At 39.6% G+C, this 15,670-nt stretch overlaps 1 protein-coding gene across 1 annotated transcript in view; it reads left to right on the top strand.

The window, feature by feature from the left end:
* The first annotated feature begins 682 nt into the window (after positions 1 to 682).
* Positions 683 to 15,670, top strand: part of DIRAS2 (DIRAS family GTPase 2) — a 53,887-nt gene continuing 38,899 nt past the window's right edge. The window contains exon 1 of the mRNA XM_075599974.1: positions 683 to 1,033. The gene's annotated coding sequence lies outside the window, so the exon portion shown is untranslated. The remainder of the gene's footprint in view (positions 1,034 to 15,670) is intronic.

Below are 15,670 nucleotides of genomic sequence, written 5' to 3'. Positions count from 1 at the left end.
AAGTGGGCCATAGTGTTATACAGTGTATGTAATATTGTGTGTAAAATGTTAAAAGCAAATACTACGGTGTAAACTGAATGGAGTGAGGTATCAGATTCTGGTTGGAACCAATAGAGTGTCTAGTGTGAAGAAAATGAGGAGAAACAGAAAAATAAGGCAATATAACTATTCTGATTATTTAAAAAAAAAAAGAAGAAATATAAAATATGTGTGAAATTGTCAATGCTACATTTCTATAACTTTGAAAATGGTAACTGTGTGCTCCCAGTAATAATATCATTTTTGTATAGTGTTGGTGCAAAAAGAACTTTGCAAAATAAACAAGCCACTGTCTCAGTTTATAGCCTATGTATTGAGGCTGTGGTACAGGGAGACAAAGTAAACTTCTCAAGTGACCTGTTTATGTCACAATGAGTTGGCACAGGGATTCAAACTGGGTTCACTAATGAAAAAAAAAATAGTACAATTATTATTGATATGATAAGCCCTCTGAAAACATTGTCCAGGATCAGCATTATATTGCTCACCCATTACAGTAGCATGTTTAAAAACGCAAAGTTCTGGCTCAGACTGAGTAAAACTATATTTATTCCAATAACCAGAAAAATCCAGTCTTTTGGAAAAAAAACGAGTGTTCCATGAACAATCAGTAGGTGGCACTTAAAAAGCTTACACGAGTTTTCAGTCGCCATTAAAGCAGCAGCAGCAGCAGCAGGAGAGGCTGGAGTCAATCCATCCCTGAGCACTCAAAGAGACTGAAGACAGACTGCAGACAAGCTACTGAGGCAAAAGCAGCAACAAAGGGCCAGGCACTAATAGACAGAGGGAGAGAGGCTGAGGAGGAACCAGAGTTATAACAGCACACTGCAAATCCAGCAGCACACATTAACAATCGTGTGCAGAGAGCAGCAGATATCTGTCGGATAGTGGACAGCTCCCAGCTACCCACATCCAGATTTAAAAAAAAGGCAGCACTGCTTGTATTATGACTGCAGCCAACTGAAAACTCCGTTGCTGATTTATTCCCTTTCAGGTAATGCTTTTTTTTCATATTTCTGTTGTATTAAAGGGCGCTGCTATTATCTGCATGCAGTTTGACATCATGCATGGTATATTGTTACTGCAGTGCTGAAGGCATAAGACAAAGGTCAACAATATGAGCACAATCGGTTGATGGTTCTTTGACCATTATGAGCGAATGAGATGTACAGCACGCACCCCAGCGCTTAGGCAAGAACATTGAGATCCCGATATTTCTCAGTGTAAATTTACTGTACTAAGAGAGAACCATTCTTTATCAAACACACACTGAAGTTTTTAATTGGCTTTTTATGGAATTCTGCATAAGCTGTGATGAAGATGGATTTTTATAGCACACACTTGCTCTGGACCTTCTCTGCTAGTTAAATATATGCTCATCAGGGCAACAACATATAAAAAGCAAATCCATCTCTCTGCTGCAGAGGATATTTTCAGTTAATGTTCTGTAATCCTGTTTTAGAATCAATACTTTGCACAGGGGAAACAATTAAGTTTTTCCTGGTTTATTTTCTCGGCTTTCATAAATTAATGATCATATTCAGAGTATTTGAGAAGACAATCTTTTATTTTATTCAGATATCCTTGCTAAATATTTGTGATTGATTTATTTATGTAGAATGTTTCAAAAAAGGGATGGTGTTTAGATGGTGGAATACTGCATCCTTTAAATCAGCTTACCTCTCAATCTCAGAAAAAGCAGTGCATGGTAAAAAAAAAAAAAAAAAGGATTAAACTTGAGGGTTATCAGGTTTTTGCTGATGTTGTGGCTACAATTTATATAACATTACCAAGAAAGCACAATTTTAATATAATTACGATTTTGTGTTTTGCTATTTCAACAGGAAATAATCATGTAACATGATTCTCTGCTGATAATTATATCATATCATGTTTCAATGTAGCAGTTCTATAATATGACTCAAATTGTTCACAAATACTCTACTAGTTCTGTTTTCTTTATTTGTGTTCAGTAAAATGCATCTTTATTGTTACGTCAATTATTCTGTGTATTGTCAGTTGTGGCAACCCAAATCTACATTATGTTTCATGAAAAAAAAAATCTGAAGAGCATCTATATTTCATTGCTAATTAGCCTTTGATGATCTTATACATTGCTGAAAGTAAAGACACTTGTACTGTTCAGTTTCAGGAAATGTAATCTTTTCGTTGTCAACATTTGATCCAAATGAAGAATTATAACTTGAATGAACATTATTTGTAATTCTTCAAGTGAAGGCGTCCTGTGTTGTATATACAGTAGACGAAGCTCTTAAATTGCATCAGAATTCTTTATAGTTTGTTGACATATTACAAGTATATATTGGGGGCTGTGTATCCAAGTCTCCCAGCTGCAAACCTTGAACAAAAATAGAGCAAAAAACAAACAAAATGGCACCATAATTATCAAGGTAAAACATCCAATTGTAACCTATTGTTCAATTAATCTGGTGCTATTTTTTTGCCCAAGTTTTGCAGCCAGGAGACTTCTACATGACTCCAATTGAGATGTCCCTTCTATGCCACTAAATAACTCTTAAAAAAACAAATATTTGTTCTTTGTGATGTTCAAAGGAAATAAATGTGTAATAAATACATCTTGTAATGCTAAGGAAGGGATGAGGTTTATTTGCATCCGAGTTCCCAGTCTGCTTGAACTTTGAATGATTTGTGTTGAAGAATAGGTGGTGTGTTAATTGCTAGTTGCTTTCCACTCTTCAGGTTTTTTGGGGACTGGTAAAATAGATTCACATTGGTAAGGGTCCAGCACCAAAATTTTGGTAACACAGGTTTACTTTAACACAATTCCCTTCAGGCACACAACTCAAACCTCAAACCATTCAATACACACATACAAACCACTGATTCACTGATATACTGTATACAGATATAGATCCTCCGAAGGTCACACATTTTTTAATGCTCTGTTAATGTCAATTTAACGTATCCATATCTGTAGCGTATATCCCAAATGTGCTTAAGCCTACAATGGCATTTTCCTTAAAAATAATGGATCCTTCAATTTTAATGGACCTTAGGCTTACTCATCTGCAAATCATAGGGTAATGAGCAGTTTACCTAATAATGGAGATCCTCAAACCTCTGTTAATTTTAGGACATGATAATATGTCTATGATATTTAGCACCTCCCAAAATCTGCTCTTACTCACATCCAGACCCTGATTAACATTGAGTTATTTCCTGGAATAGCCTAAAAGAAATGTAATGAGTACAGTAAATGACGTTTTACTTTACTTCATTACAAAAAGTTACGTGTTATGTAATGATGGACATCCTTCGTTTATTTTAATTGTACATTAATATAAATGCAATATGAATTAATCTTGTTGAGGTATGTATGGATATACATTATTGTACACCCCTACTTTATACAGTGATTATAATATTAGAAACCATATCATTAAATAACGTTAATTAGTGAAACTATGATACATATCTAATATTATACAAGATGGTAAGGCACATGAAAATCTTTGGAATAATGCTACCTTAATAACGTGCCTTAAATTTTGACCAATACGCATGTGCAGTGTATTGGAAAAAGCAGGTTATGTAACGATAGTGGTTTTGCTAATGGACTTTATTTATGGATATGATTAGCTTTGAAGATCCCCATTAAATGAAGGAAAATAACGTCCACTACCTAATTAAATAAAATAACGTTATTTGCCCTCATTTAGTGTACTGAGGACCTACTGCATAAGGGCTCAGCTTCAAGAAATATTGGTACAGCTATCATGATAATATTGGGAATATTGCAGGGGTAGAATTAGTGTACTGAACAACTCGTATGGTCTAAATCAGCAAATTAGTGTAGCAATATTTCTGTGAACTATATAGAACAGACTGCACAAGGCTGCTGTTCCTTAAATCCCCGCGCAGATTACAGTATACTGTATGAATTTAACTTTTAAACAATGAGCTACTCTAGCGAAATTTACTATATTCTAAACATATTTTACAATAAAATATTTTTTTTTAAATTATAACATGGGCTTGCAAGATATATAAATAAATCAATCATATGTAGAAGCACATGCACACCGCTGGTAGGTGCTTGAGGGGGGTACTTATCTGCCGGTGCGCTGCATCCAGGGAGATCCAGACATCCCAGAGGTACTCGAGCAAAGGAATGGAAGCAGGCACACAGTCTTTCTAAAGGTGCAGTTTATTGTGCCACCAAAGGTCCAACGTTTCGGCAAATAGATTGCCTTTATCAAGGAGAGGGCTACAGAACATGCTAAACATACCACAATTTATACACAAATGGGTACTCACCCCCCCACGATCACTGCTGCCTTGCTCCTGGAGCCCTGGGATCCTCCCCTGGTGGCGCATGATGTCATCACGCCACGTCGCGCTGGTGCTCTGACGTCACGATGGGGGCGTCGACATCCAGGAGCAAGGCAGCAGTGATCGTGGGGGGGGGTGAGTACCCATTTGTGTATAAATTGTGGTATGTTTAGCATGTTCTGTAGCCCTCTCCTTGATAAAGGCAATCTATTTTCCGAAACGTTGGACCTTTGGTGGCACAATAAACTGCACCTTTAGAAAGACCGTGTGCCTGCTTCCATTCCTTTGCTTCTATAAATAAATCAAACCAGTACCTGACATGTAGAAATAATTTGTTTGAAATGAAAGAAGATTAATTATTGTGATGGTTTTTCATTTCAGTCTTTAACTAATATTTTTAGTTGTTTAATTTCAGAAAATACTGTATACTATGCAGATTACTATATTCCTTAAACTGAACAGCAAATTTTCTCCTTACCCCAAACATGTTGTTGGATAAAAACATTGATATTGCACATGACAATTAAGTTACATTGATGACACAATTATTTAATTTTGAGCATCTAAAGCAACAAATTATATTTTCTTTATTACTTTCTTTTTTCAAAACTATGTTAGTATAGCTTCCATGTGTCAAGAGATGGCAAACGCTTCTAATCCAGACCAAAGCCTAATGACCACAAGACAACTATAAATATCTCTGGGAAGCAGCAGGATTAAGGGAAATACACTGTAAGAAAGACATGGATCACCATAAATTGCACCAGTTTGATATTGGTTCTTTTTAAAAGAAAGTAGTGTTTTAATAGACATTTTATGCGATCTATCCTGGACATACTTGAAAATAAGAGATAACTCTCAATGTAGTTTTTCCTGGGAATTTTATTTTTTAGAAATAAAACTAGATTAAAAAAAATCTATATAGTTTATGGTGTGGATTTACTAAAAAGTACTAGTACTATTATAGTTAATAGTATAGTTAATAGTACTTTATTTAGGGTGGATAAAATGGATGTAATTTTCCCATATGGAAAAACTGTATGATTTATGATAACCATGTAGACATTTGCCAAAGAATGAGAATGCGCTGGTAAATGTTTCCCATTCTTTTCTCCAATTATTTTTTAATGGTACTGTCCCCTTATTAAAAAAATAATAATAGTATGGATTAGAAAGGTGAGTGGACAAAATACTGATTAGAAGTTGCATTCCCATGTATGACTACATTGCATTCATGTCACTGACGTAATTACTACATTATGCTCTGTAGTTTATGAATTTTTAGAAAGAATAAATTAGACGCGTATACATATTATTGAAAGTTTATCTTGACAGTGTTTGCAAACATTATAACATTAAACTTATGATTTGTACTGTTCTTTTTTTTTTTCTCTAACAACTTCCTTTATCATTGTCCCCTTTCCCAATTAGAAACATGAGCCATAGTTCATACATCTGGTTACATCATCACTTTGATGACGTAGACTACATTGACAATTCCATTGTCCCCCTTCCAGGGAAATATGCTCGGATTTCCCACAAGTACAGTCGTGATTGGTTGTGGAAAGTGAGCGACCCAGTCAGGAAAACAACATGTGAATAAAAAACATATAAAAACAATAATTGTGCAGTATTGTGATTCAATAATGAATTAATATGCGTGAATCTTAGCTCTGGGGGAGAACCTACTTACAGCAAACATATAGGGTAAATTCGCTTTTCTCTGACTCTGTCAGATAGTGATATTGTACTGAGGTTTCTTTGGGTAGGACTTTTATCCCCTCTTGATCTTCCCTTATGAGGGTTACTTCAGGAATGGTGTAGCTCGATTTCCCATGGAAAATATATAAAAGAAGAGCAGAAGAAACGGCCAATAGTATAGCTTGCAAAAAGCAGCGTTTTATAAACAGTGAAATTGTAGGACATGTACTCACATTCTGTACACAAATGTCAGGCACATAAAGGTATCTTTTGCGCTCAGTGCGCCCGCTGTGCTGTCTCCCCGTCCTCCTCTATTCCTAGTGCTGCCGTCGCCAAATGGCGTCTGACGTCACTTCCGGGTGGTATCTGGTCGCATCCGATGGCAATGGACTGCGAGGCGCCGAGAGGGGGATCACTGGAGAGCACAAACGTCTGGAGTCTTTGGTCTTCGCTTCCAGTCAGCTGCAGCTTGACTGAGTAAGCTCTGGATCAGGCTCTATGCGTTTCGCTGCGTCATACAGCTTCGTCAGTCACTTGACAAAGGCCTAAGTGAGGCCGAAACGTTGTGTATTACGAATAAATTATTTTGCTAAAAACCAGTGGAGTCCTGGATCATCTTTCCTATTGCTGTATACTTGGATTGCTGCACATAGGCCATCCTTGAACCAGGAGCTCCGGCATTGTGCGCAAGTATCGCATTTTTTGCATTTATTTGCACTGTTTTGGTGTGCTACATACCCACATACCTTTGCTATATAAATAAAGACATTCATACTGTACATATATATATATACATACATACAGTATGTACATACATACATACATCATACTTGCATCTACTGTAAATGACAATTAATTTAAGTATATGGGTGCCATAAAAGCCATAAAGCTTGTTATCTCAGTGCAACTACTCTCTCAAAGTAACTGGGAAGAAACTGGGCAGTGAAAAGTGTGATTCTACCTCAAATTAATTTATTTTAATGGTAGACATTGTCAGTGGTTGCTACACTACTTTTATAGTCCTGTACATAACCTTTAGAGATGCAGAATGTGAAACATCTCATTATAATACTGTATGTGCAGCATGTAATTCCTCCCGACCTCCTGTACTTTAGCAGCGGCGATATTAACCTTAAACCATTGTGAAGACTGTGTGATCGGCAAAATAAACTTTAGTTCAGGGGTATGCAAACTTCCTTGACTGCGCCCCCCTGCCTGCTCTGCCCCTGGGTTGTGCCCCCCACTACCTTGAATGTGGCTTGTCACGTGACCCGATGCGTCATTTGATGCCACGTTGACATGTCGATGGGCGTCAAATGACGTCACATGACCCCGCGGCGTCATTTCACGCCCGTTGCTATGGAGACACGTGGACCAAAGCCTGGTCTCACTGACTGCCCCGCACCTCTGGAATGCCCTTCCCCTCAATACCCGACTAGCACCCTCTCTCTCCACCTTGAAGACCCACTTGCTTAAAGAAGCATAAGAATAGCACTGTTGATATTCTGAACACATGATACATAAAGCTTGGCCCCTTGCAGATGCACTGTTTGTACGTTCTCCCTACCTACCAATTAGATTGTAAGCTCCTCGGAGCAGGGACTCCTCTTCCTTAATGTTACTTTTATGTCTGAAGCACTTATTCCCATGACCTGTTATTTATATTATTTGTTATTTATGATTGTCGCGTATTACTACTGTGAAGCGCTGTGTACATCAATGGCGCTATATAAATAAGGACATACAATACAATGCAAGTGAGTTTCCAGAGGCCTCAAGCTGAATAACCGCTGCACTCCCCTAAAACCTGTTTGCGCACCCCTGCTTTAGTTGACTATACTAATGTTAAACTGATGGGCAAATCCACATTTTCAAAAGACTTTAAGAACACAGGGAGATGTTTTAATAGATGTAAATTATGTTCCAATTTATTGTACCAATCAGTATTATCAGCTGGATCATTGCTCACTACCGTCCACTTAATCATCTTGACAATGATTTGCTTAAGATAAGAGAGAAGCTTAAATTTACTGGCGCTAGAATAATGATAAATAATAATAATAAAAAAACACTGACAATGTGCTAAGGGAAATGATTGCTGGATAAGCCATTCCTGAAAGTGCATACAGTATGCTGCAACGTTTAACAGCATTGAATATCACTATAAACGTGACCACCCTCCACTCAATTACAATTGAATAGTGGAATAAAAAAGAAAAAAGCTACTGAACTGTAGTTTGTTTACTAGAGAGCAGCAGTGACAGAACAACTAAAAGAGTTGTTAGCCCTGTCAAGAACCATGTTAACTTATTATATGTACCTGTACACCGGGATAAAACAAAACTTGTGCTGCAGTACAGTATGTTGATTTTTAAGGAGGATACATAAAAATTCCCTTGTGTAGCTAAAAAGGTCGAATATATATATATATATAGTACATACATAAAGGTACAGTGAGAAAATAGCAGTCCGCCATCTACAGTACCAATAGCAGGCCATATATGGTCCTTTGCAGACTACGTTCACTTGCTACCTTTCCGTTACGTCTGGCCAATGTGTCAGGGCCTGAGGTTCATGAAAGGCCTCGGACATGGTCAAAAAGACCGTACTGAGGCACGCTGAGCCGCGCTGAGGGGAAACATTATCCGTATCAGCGCGGCTTTAGACGGCGCTTCCGCACGCTTCCGCAGGCGTGCGGAGGCGTGTGGAATTTCAGCCGGCAGCCCAATTTAATTTTTCCCGCTGAGGGAAGCGCAGGACCAGTCACGTGACTGCCAGAAGCCAATGGCAGTCCGTAACGTCGGCGCCGTGACGTGGCACGCTAGCCCCGCCTCCCGCTCCGCCTCTAAGCCCGCCTCCCACGCGGCACACAAGCGCGCTCTCTAGCGCTCATGCAGGGACAAGAAAAATCTCCTGCTTGAGCAGGAGAGCATGAGCGTCAGCGCTGCCCAGCGCTCTTCCCTGCACCATGTCCCAGGCCTTAGAATCGGCAGCACCTCTATTCATTCTATAGCCTTGGAGGCCTTTACAGAAAGTGCCTTTGCAATTCTTATGAGAGGTAGCTGTGTTGAGCGGAATCTTAATGTATATGTGAAAAACTTAAACAATTCCCTTGTTCTTATCTTTTCTACAAGTCAGCAGATTTTGCAATTTCCTTGCAAAACGGATTCTGACACATCTGACAAATGGATTCTAACAGACAAAATGGATTCTGAATTACTTGAATTCCATCTACACACAGCTGTCGGGATTTCCAAGACAAGTAGAAAAAGTCTGCTGTTCAGCTCCCGTATAGTGCAGTGCTTACATGTTATCAACGGAAAAAATTATTTCCCACTTTGGCTGATAAAAAATACGCTGATGGCTGTATTGGAAATAATAGAGAGTCTGAGTTTTATGTATTGTGTTTTAAAGAAATGCAATTTTTTGTTCTAAAAGAGCAACTTTCTGGTAGGCACAGTTGACGTTAGCAGACCATAATTGCAAAGGATATCAGTGTGATTTTTTCTGAACTATTTTGCAACTAAACCAAACTGCAAACATTTTATACTGTAAAAAAAGGTACCATAGGTTTGCTTCAGTGATTTCCCTTATTTGTTTTTGGCATTAACATTGTAAGTGACTTTTTAGAAGGGATCACATCACATACTTTTCCATTAGTCTGTAGCATACCGTCGTTGACATGGTTAAATGGTTAAATTGCTTACAATTACAGCTGACGTTTGCTGTCTTAGATCCTGAGAAAACAATGCAGAATAATAGTTCAGCACATATTGATACTGTATATGGGAGAAGTATTTCTTGAGACTCTAGCTCATGTGTCCTAATCAGTAGCTACAATTACAAAGCTACGAAAAAGATAGGAATTTAATTAAGGAATTATTAATCGACAAAATATATTTTTTTGTAATTGATAATCTATTTAAAAACAAGAGACAACAGAATTACAAATAATGGTAGCTTTTAAAATCTGCATTGATTTTCTCCTTGTCTGAAAAGTTTAAATTATTCTTACATCCATTGCGGCTGTATCACCATGCCTGATACAATATTCACCAGCAATTTCTTGATAGTTTGGGACATGTACACTGGCGTTGTTTTTGTGGGTGAACCAATACATAGTTGGAACACTGCTGTGGAATAGTATTTCCCTCATTTAATCAGTTGAATTTCACCAGTTAATATTGATATCTTGGGGAAAATCCAGCTCTAGTTAGGAATCTCTCTCTCTCTCTCTCTCTCTCTCTCTCTCTCTCTCTCTCTCTCTCTCTCTCTCTCTCTCTCTCTCTCTCTCGCTCTCATTTTTAGTTTAAAAGGAAAAGTGATAGGGGATTGTGACGGCAGCGGGGTGCCAAGCGAGTAATAAAGGGGTCAACCCCATTAGGCACCCCCTTCAACCGTCTGGGAAGTGAGGGGTTAACCAGAAATGTACTTGTAATACACATGGTCCCCTGCTTCACAACCAAAATGTATGTCCCTTTGGTTATCATGTTCCCACAAGTAGAGTGCTTACATGTATTTTTATTCTCCTGCCTCAGGGCAAAATGTGTTCTCTTTGCTGGTGGAATGTATTGTTCCAATTATCGGTGTTTGTACCCATACAGTGTATGCACCAATCACATACACTGGGATCAGGTCGGAGGGAAAGGGTTAATTGTATTTACAGGTTTATGGCCTATTGTTCTCCTTCCCGCCTTTTCAGTCTCCATTTGCAGCCTGTCCATAGGCTGCCATTGAAGCTCCATGCAACCCTAAGGAGATGTCACAGAGTTGGGCCGATACCTGAGAAGACCTGCAGGTGGCGCCCGAGAGGAGGAGCGGAGCTTCTCCATTTTAAGTGAATGGCGTAATGTCTTTCAATGGGGATTCCACGAAGCCCGCTCTCCAAGAATGAGTTGGATGCCTGCCAGACCGCAGCATCCCGAAAATGGCTACTGTTTCATTGAAAAGAGCTTGATCTCTCAATTGGCGTGGGAACTAGGCTACGGCTAAGTTCACCACCAATTAACGTGTGTAACTTTCATTCTAGGGCAGCCAGCAATAAAATTATTTTTGCCCCTAGTTCATAGGAACCCCCTTACTCGACCCCAACCAGGTCCGACAGTCAATGGCGACGAGAAAGGGCCATGAGGGTCCCACCATTGACCGCAATGGCGGAGAAAAGCCGCGTGGCTTTAAAACACTAAGGGCCTCATGCAGTAAGCGACGATTATGTGAAATCGGCAAGCTTATCGATTAGTCATGTTATTGGCGTTTTTCCCTCTCCGTATGCAGTAAGTGCCGAATACATTCAAAATCAAGCCGAAAACAAATCCGCCCACTCTCACGATGATGAGCCGATCACACACAGGTGTATCGGCGTGCGTGGCGGGGTGCTGTTAGGTTGCACAATCACAAATCTTGCTGAATCAGGCGAAACAAGCATGTTTTTGATTGCGCGCCATATTTAAAGGCAACGTGTACTGCTAATCATTCTCTGTGTTGTTGGGAGTGAGAGAGAGAGAGAGACGCACAGAGCTGGACGATTGAAGATTTGCATATTGACTGAGAGACTTGTTGTGTATTGGGTGAGCTTTGTCCTTTGTTGTTTTGTTTACATCTTTGTCTTGTTTTATATGTGGAAGTGGGTCGTGTGATTGCCTGTACATTTCTTGTCTGTTTTTTGTGAGTGCTGGAAGTATGCCCGCAAAGCGTGGGAAGAGTGATGCTGGTGGGAGTGGGAGTGCTACTCGTGCGAGTACGCGTCGGAGTGAACGTTCTGTTCAGGGGAGTGATGTTGCTGGTGCACCGAGTGGTGTTGCTGGGAGTGGGAGTGCTGGTGCTGCGAGTGGTGTTGCTGGGAGTGGGAGTGCTGTTGTTGGGAGTGGGAGTGCTGTTGTTGGGAGTGGGAGTGCTGTTGCTGTGCGTGGGAGTGCTGGTGCTGGGAGTGCTGGTGCTAGGAGTGTGAGTGCTGGTGCTAGGAGTGTGAGTGCTGGTGCTAGGAGTGGGAGTGCTGGTGCTAGGAGTGGGAGTGCTGGTGCTGGGAGTGCTGCTGGTGGCGCAGTTGCTGATGGGGTGGATGGTGGTGGCGTGCTTGCTGGTGGCCAGCTTTTGGAGGCTCTTCCATTGGAAGAAGGAGAGTCCAGTCAGCACCAGCCAAGCTCTGACCCTAAACCTGCTCGGAAGAAACGTGTGGAGAAGCCACGTAATCCTCGCTTCAATGACCAGGAAAATAGGGCTCTTGTCACTGGCATTCTGGAGCACTATGACAGTCTCTATGGACATTTAGTAGGTAAGTGTACTTTTACATTTATTATTCAAATACATGTGATCCTAGGTCATCTGAGTTTTGTTCATATGCAAATATGGGTACACAATATCTTTCTATGTTCATTAGTGTGGAAACACAGCTTTTTATCATGCCTTACAAGGACAAATAAACACAGGCGGTCAATTTGCCAGAACTGCATACAATATGAATGCAAGCTTGCTTACATGTATAGGTTTAGTAGTGAATGCTCATGTGCTTCACATATTACACATAAAACAGCATGTTTGCTATCTCTTGGAACAGCTAGCAGTGTAGGAAACTGGTGCTTATATTATTATTAATTTACCTCATATCTTTTATATGTTTTTCAAGGGCGGACAAGTGCAGCAAGCAAAAAAGAAATGTGGGACACAATAGTCATTGGTGTCAATGCCTGTGGGAATAGTGTCAGGGACAAGTATCATTGTCGGAAAAGATTTGATGATATTAGGTCCAAATTGAAAAAGAAAATACAAGACCAACGCGTGCATGCTACTGGCACTGGAGGTGGGCCCACACCACAACGTCTCATATTGACTCCATTGGAGGAGCTGCTTCGGCCAAAATTACTTACCGTCGTCGTGGAAGGCTTGGCTGGTGACCGTGACATTGGAATTTATCCGTCACAATTTCCAGCAGGTGATAAATATTACTGTACTAGGCGTGTCGTTGCTTACAGTTATTTTGCATATTTACACTGCTTTTTATACTGTCTTCACAATATAAGCATACCTGCATCTATATATGTATATGTCTGATTCTGTATATATATATATCTCAAAATAGACATATATGTAGTAGTCCTACTAAAAGCAGTAACTAATATAGCACGTGCCATTGCGTGCTCATTTACATGTGAATTCCCAAAATGCATAGCTGCAGTGGAAGCAATTGATGGTGGGCGAAGATGGGGAACAACAGGGTAGTACACATGTGTAACACATGTTCATGAGAAATTATTAGTAGCTACAGGTACAGAACAGAAATATGTATCATATTATTGTGTATTTTATTGATTTTACTCCGACAAACATGACATTACTGCCTATTTTAAGCATGCATCAAAGAAATTGCATGTAACGGCCTACAAACATCACTGGCACTAACACATCTATAGTTGCTTATGAAAAGGTCCATTTTTGCTTTATGTCATATACAGACAGCATAATGAGGCACACGTATCATATGTTATGTCATTGTTTTCATAACTTAAACACTGCAGATGACTACTTAGCTCATCTACCATTGTGTTAAAGCAGCTGCAATTAATATCTCATCACAGCATACACTTCAACAGAGGGGGTGGGGTTCAGCACACACACTAATTACAGCCTCATTTCACGGTCAACTTAGTTCACACCATTTTCACCTGTTTCAAGTAATTGAAAGGTGTGGCTGATTAGGCTTTTTGGGGAAGGGAATACCTTTCTTACAACCTGAATAGCACAACTGAAGTTAATCACACTCATTTGAAAGCTTAACTCTAGCTACTAAATGCCCCAACAACTCATTACTTATCAAAGCGTACGTCACACATTAGTTCACTCATATCTATAGTTGAACTACTATCAACGACACATTATCACACACTGCATGTGTTGTCTTGTTGAGTCACAGCCACATTCAGGTGTGCCACATCTTCGATTAATGTACCACACATATCCTCTACCAAAAACAACACTTTTTGCAATATGACCACCTTCATGATAACCATTGTGAATGGTCATCTCATGATAGTTATGTACATTATGATACTGATATCACTACACAACATATGATTTTTATGTACTAATTTAATCTATTTATCCTCACGCATTACTGCAGAAACATAGTATGTTGTATGTTAGGGAACTCAAAACTTCTAAGTACACAGGCATGTACAGTGTTATTACAACTATTTATGTTCACTTTCACACACATTTTCGGTTAAGGAACTGATGTTGTTAGTTAATCATAAATACAGAACATACAATAAGTGTTTGTTCAATATTTACACATGTAAATGTAAAACTTATGTTATTGTTATATATAGTTGCCCCTGGAGGACATGTGTCACCTGAGATGGAACAAGTGTCTTCACCTGGGTCAGCCAGCTCAACACAACTACAAGGTGAGTGTATCATTTGCTGGCCATATAATATGTGCTCTTCTATATGTTATGTTGTCATGTTCATTATTTGTTTTGCACATCTTCTTTAAATAGGATTACTTAGTGTCAGTGAAAATTAAGTGTAAGGCAACATGTATTGTGTTAGTGATGTGAACTATCATGTAGGACTTCTGAGTTTAGAGCAACTTTTCATTCATTCATATTTCATACTGAGTCCAAACATTATTCGTAAGTCAAGGTAGTTTTTAATGTGAGGTTATAAAACGTATGCTAACATGTTAGGTGTTACTTAGGACACAGTACAATTACATAGTAACACAGCATACATTAACATGCCATTTAATAATGTGTACATTTCTTTTTAGAACATCATGGTGATGAGGATGATGAGTATGATGAGGATGACGCCGCAGAAGAGACTGAAATACAATCATGTGACCATGAAGAGGTGCCAATAGAAACTGTTGTACCGCCAAATCGTCCATCAACTTCCACATACGATGCAATTGTAGCTTCAGAGGCAAAAATAGTGGACGCAGAAAATCGTCGCCATTCAGACATGATGACAGTGCTGGAAAGGATGATTGGACTGCAGGAAGAAACAGTATCACAATTGGCACATCTCCACAGAGTCTTCATTGAAGTGCCTAAACAGTTGCAAAAAATCAACACCTCATTCGAAGCATTAGTTGTTCAGCAAACACAAGCTAATTACTGGAGAATGACTAATGTACCACAATTCAACACCTCACAGCCAGGATCTGTTCATGCAGGTCAGTTTTCACCACATTCATCTGATATTCATTCACCAGGCCCAAATGTTACCGGTCAAGTAGCAGACATTGCTGTGCAGGTTCCTGACGACATCCTACCGCTGCCATCTGTACAAATTCAGCAGCTGACACCTACAAAGGAGGCCACAAAAAGAAAACACAAGCAGTTACTACTGACCAGTTTTTGGTCAAAAACAAAAAAAGACTCACATGAAACAGACCGACCATCACTTGTGCAGTGTCTACCAACTTGCTCACATGTGTCAGTGGGCACAAGCTCTGTCGGTGAGTCACTTGCCACAAGCCCTGTCCGTGAACAGTCAGTACCCACAAGCCCTGTAGGTGAGTCACTGCCCAAAAGCCCTGTAGGTGAATCGCTGCCCAAAAGCCCTGTAGGTGAATCACTGCCCACAAGCCCTGTAGGTGAGTCACTGGCCACAAGCC

Source organism: Ascaphus truei, chromosome 1, assembly GCF_040206685.1.
Source record: "Ascaphus truei isolate aAscTru1 chromosome 1, aAscTru1.hap1, whole genome shotgun sequence".
Classification (NCBI taxonomy): domain Eukaryota; kingdom Metazoa; phylum Chordata; class Amphibia; order Anura; family Ascaphidae; genus Ascaphus; species Ascaphus truei.
Note: the sequence above shows the minus strand (reverse complement) of the source record. Positions and strands in the feature narration are given on the sequence as shown.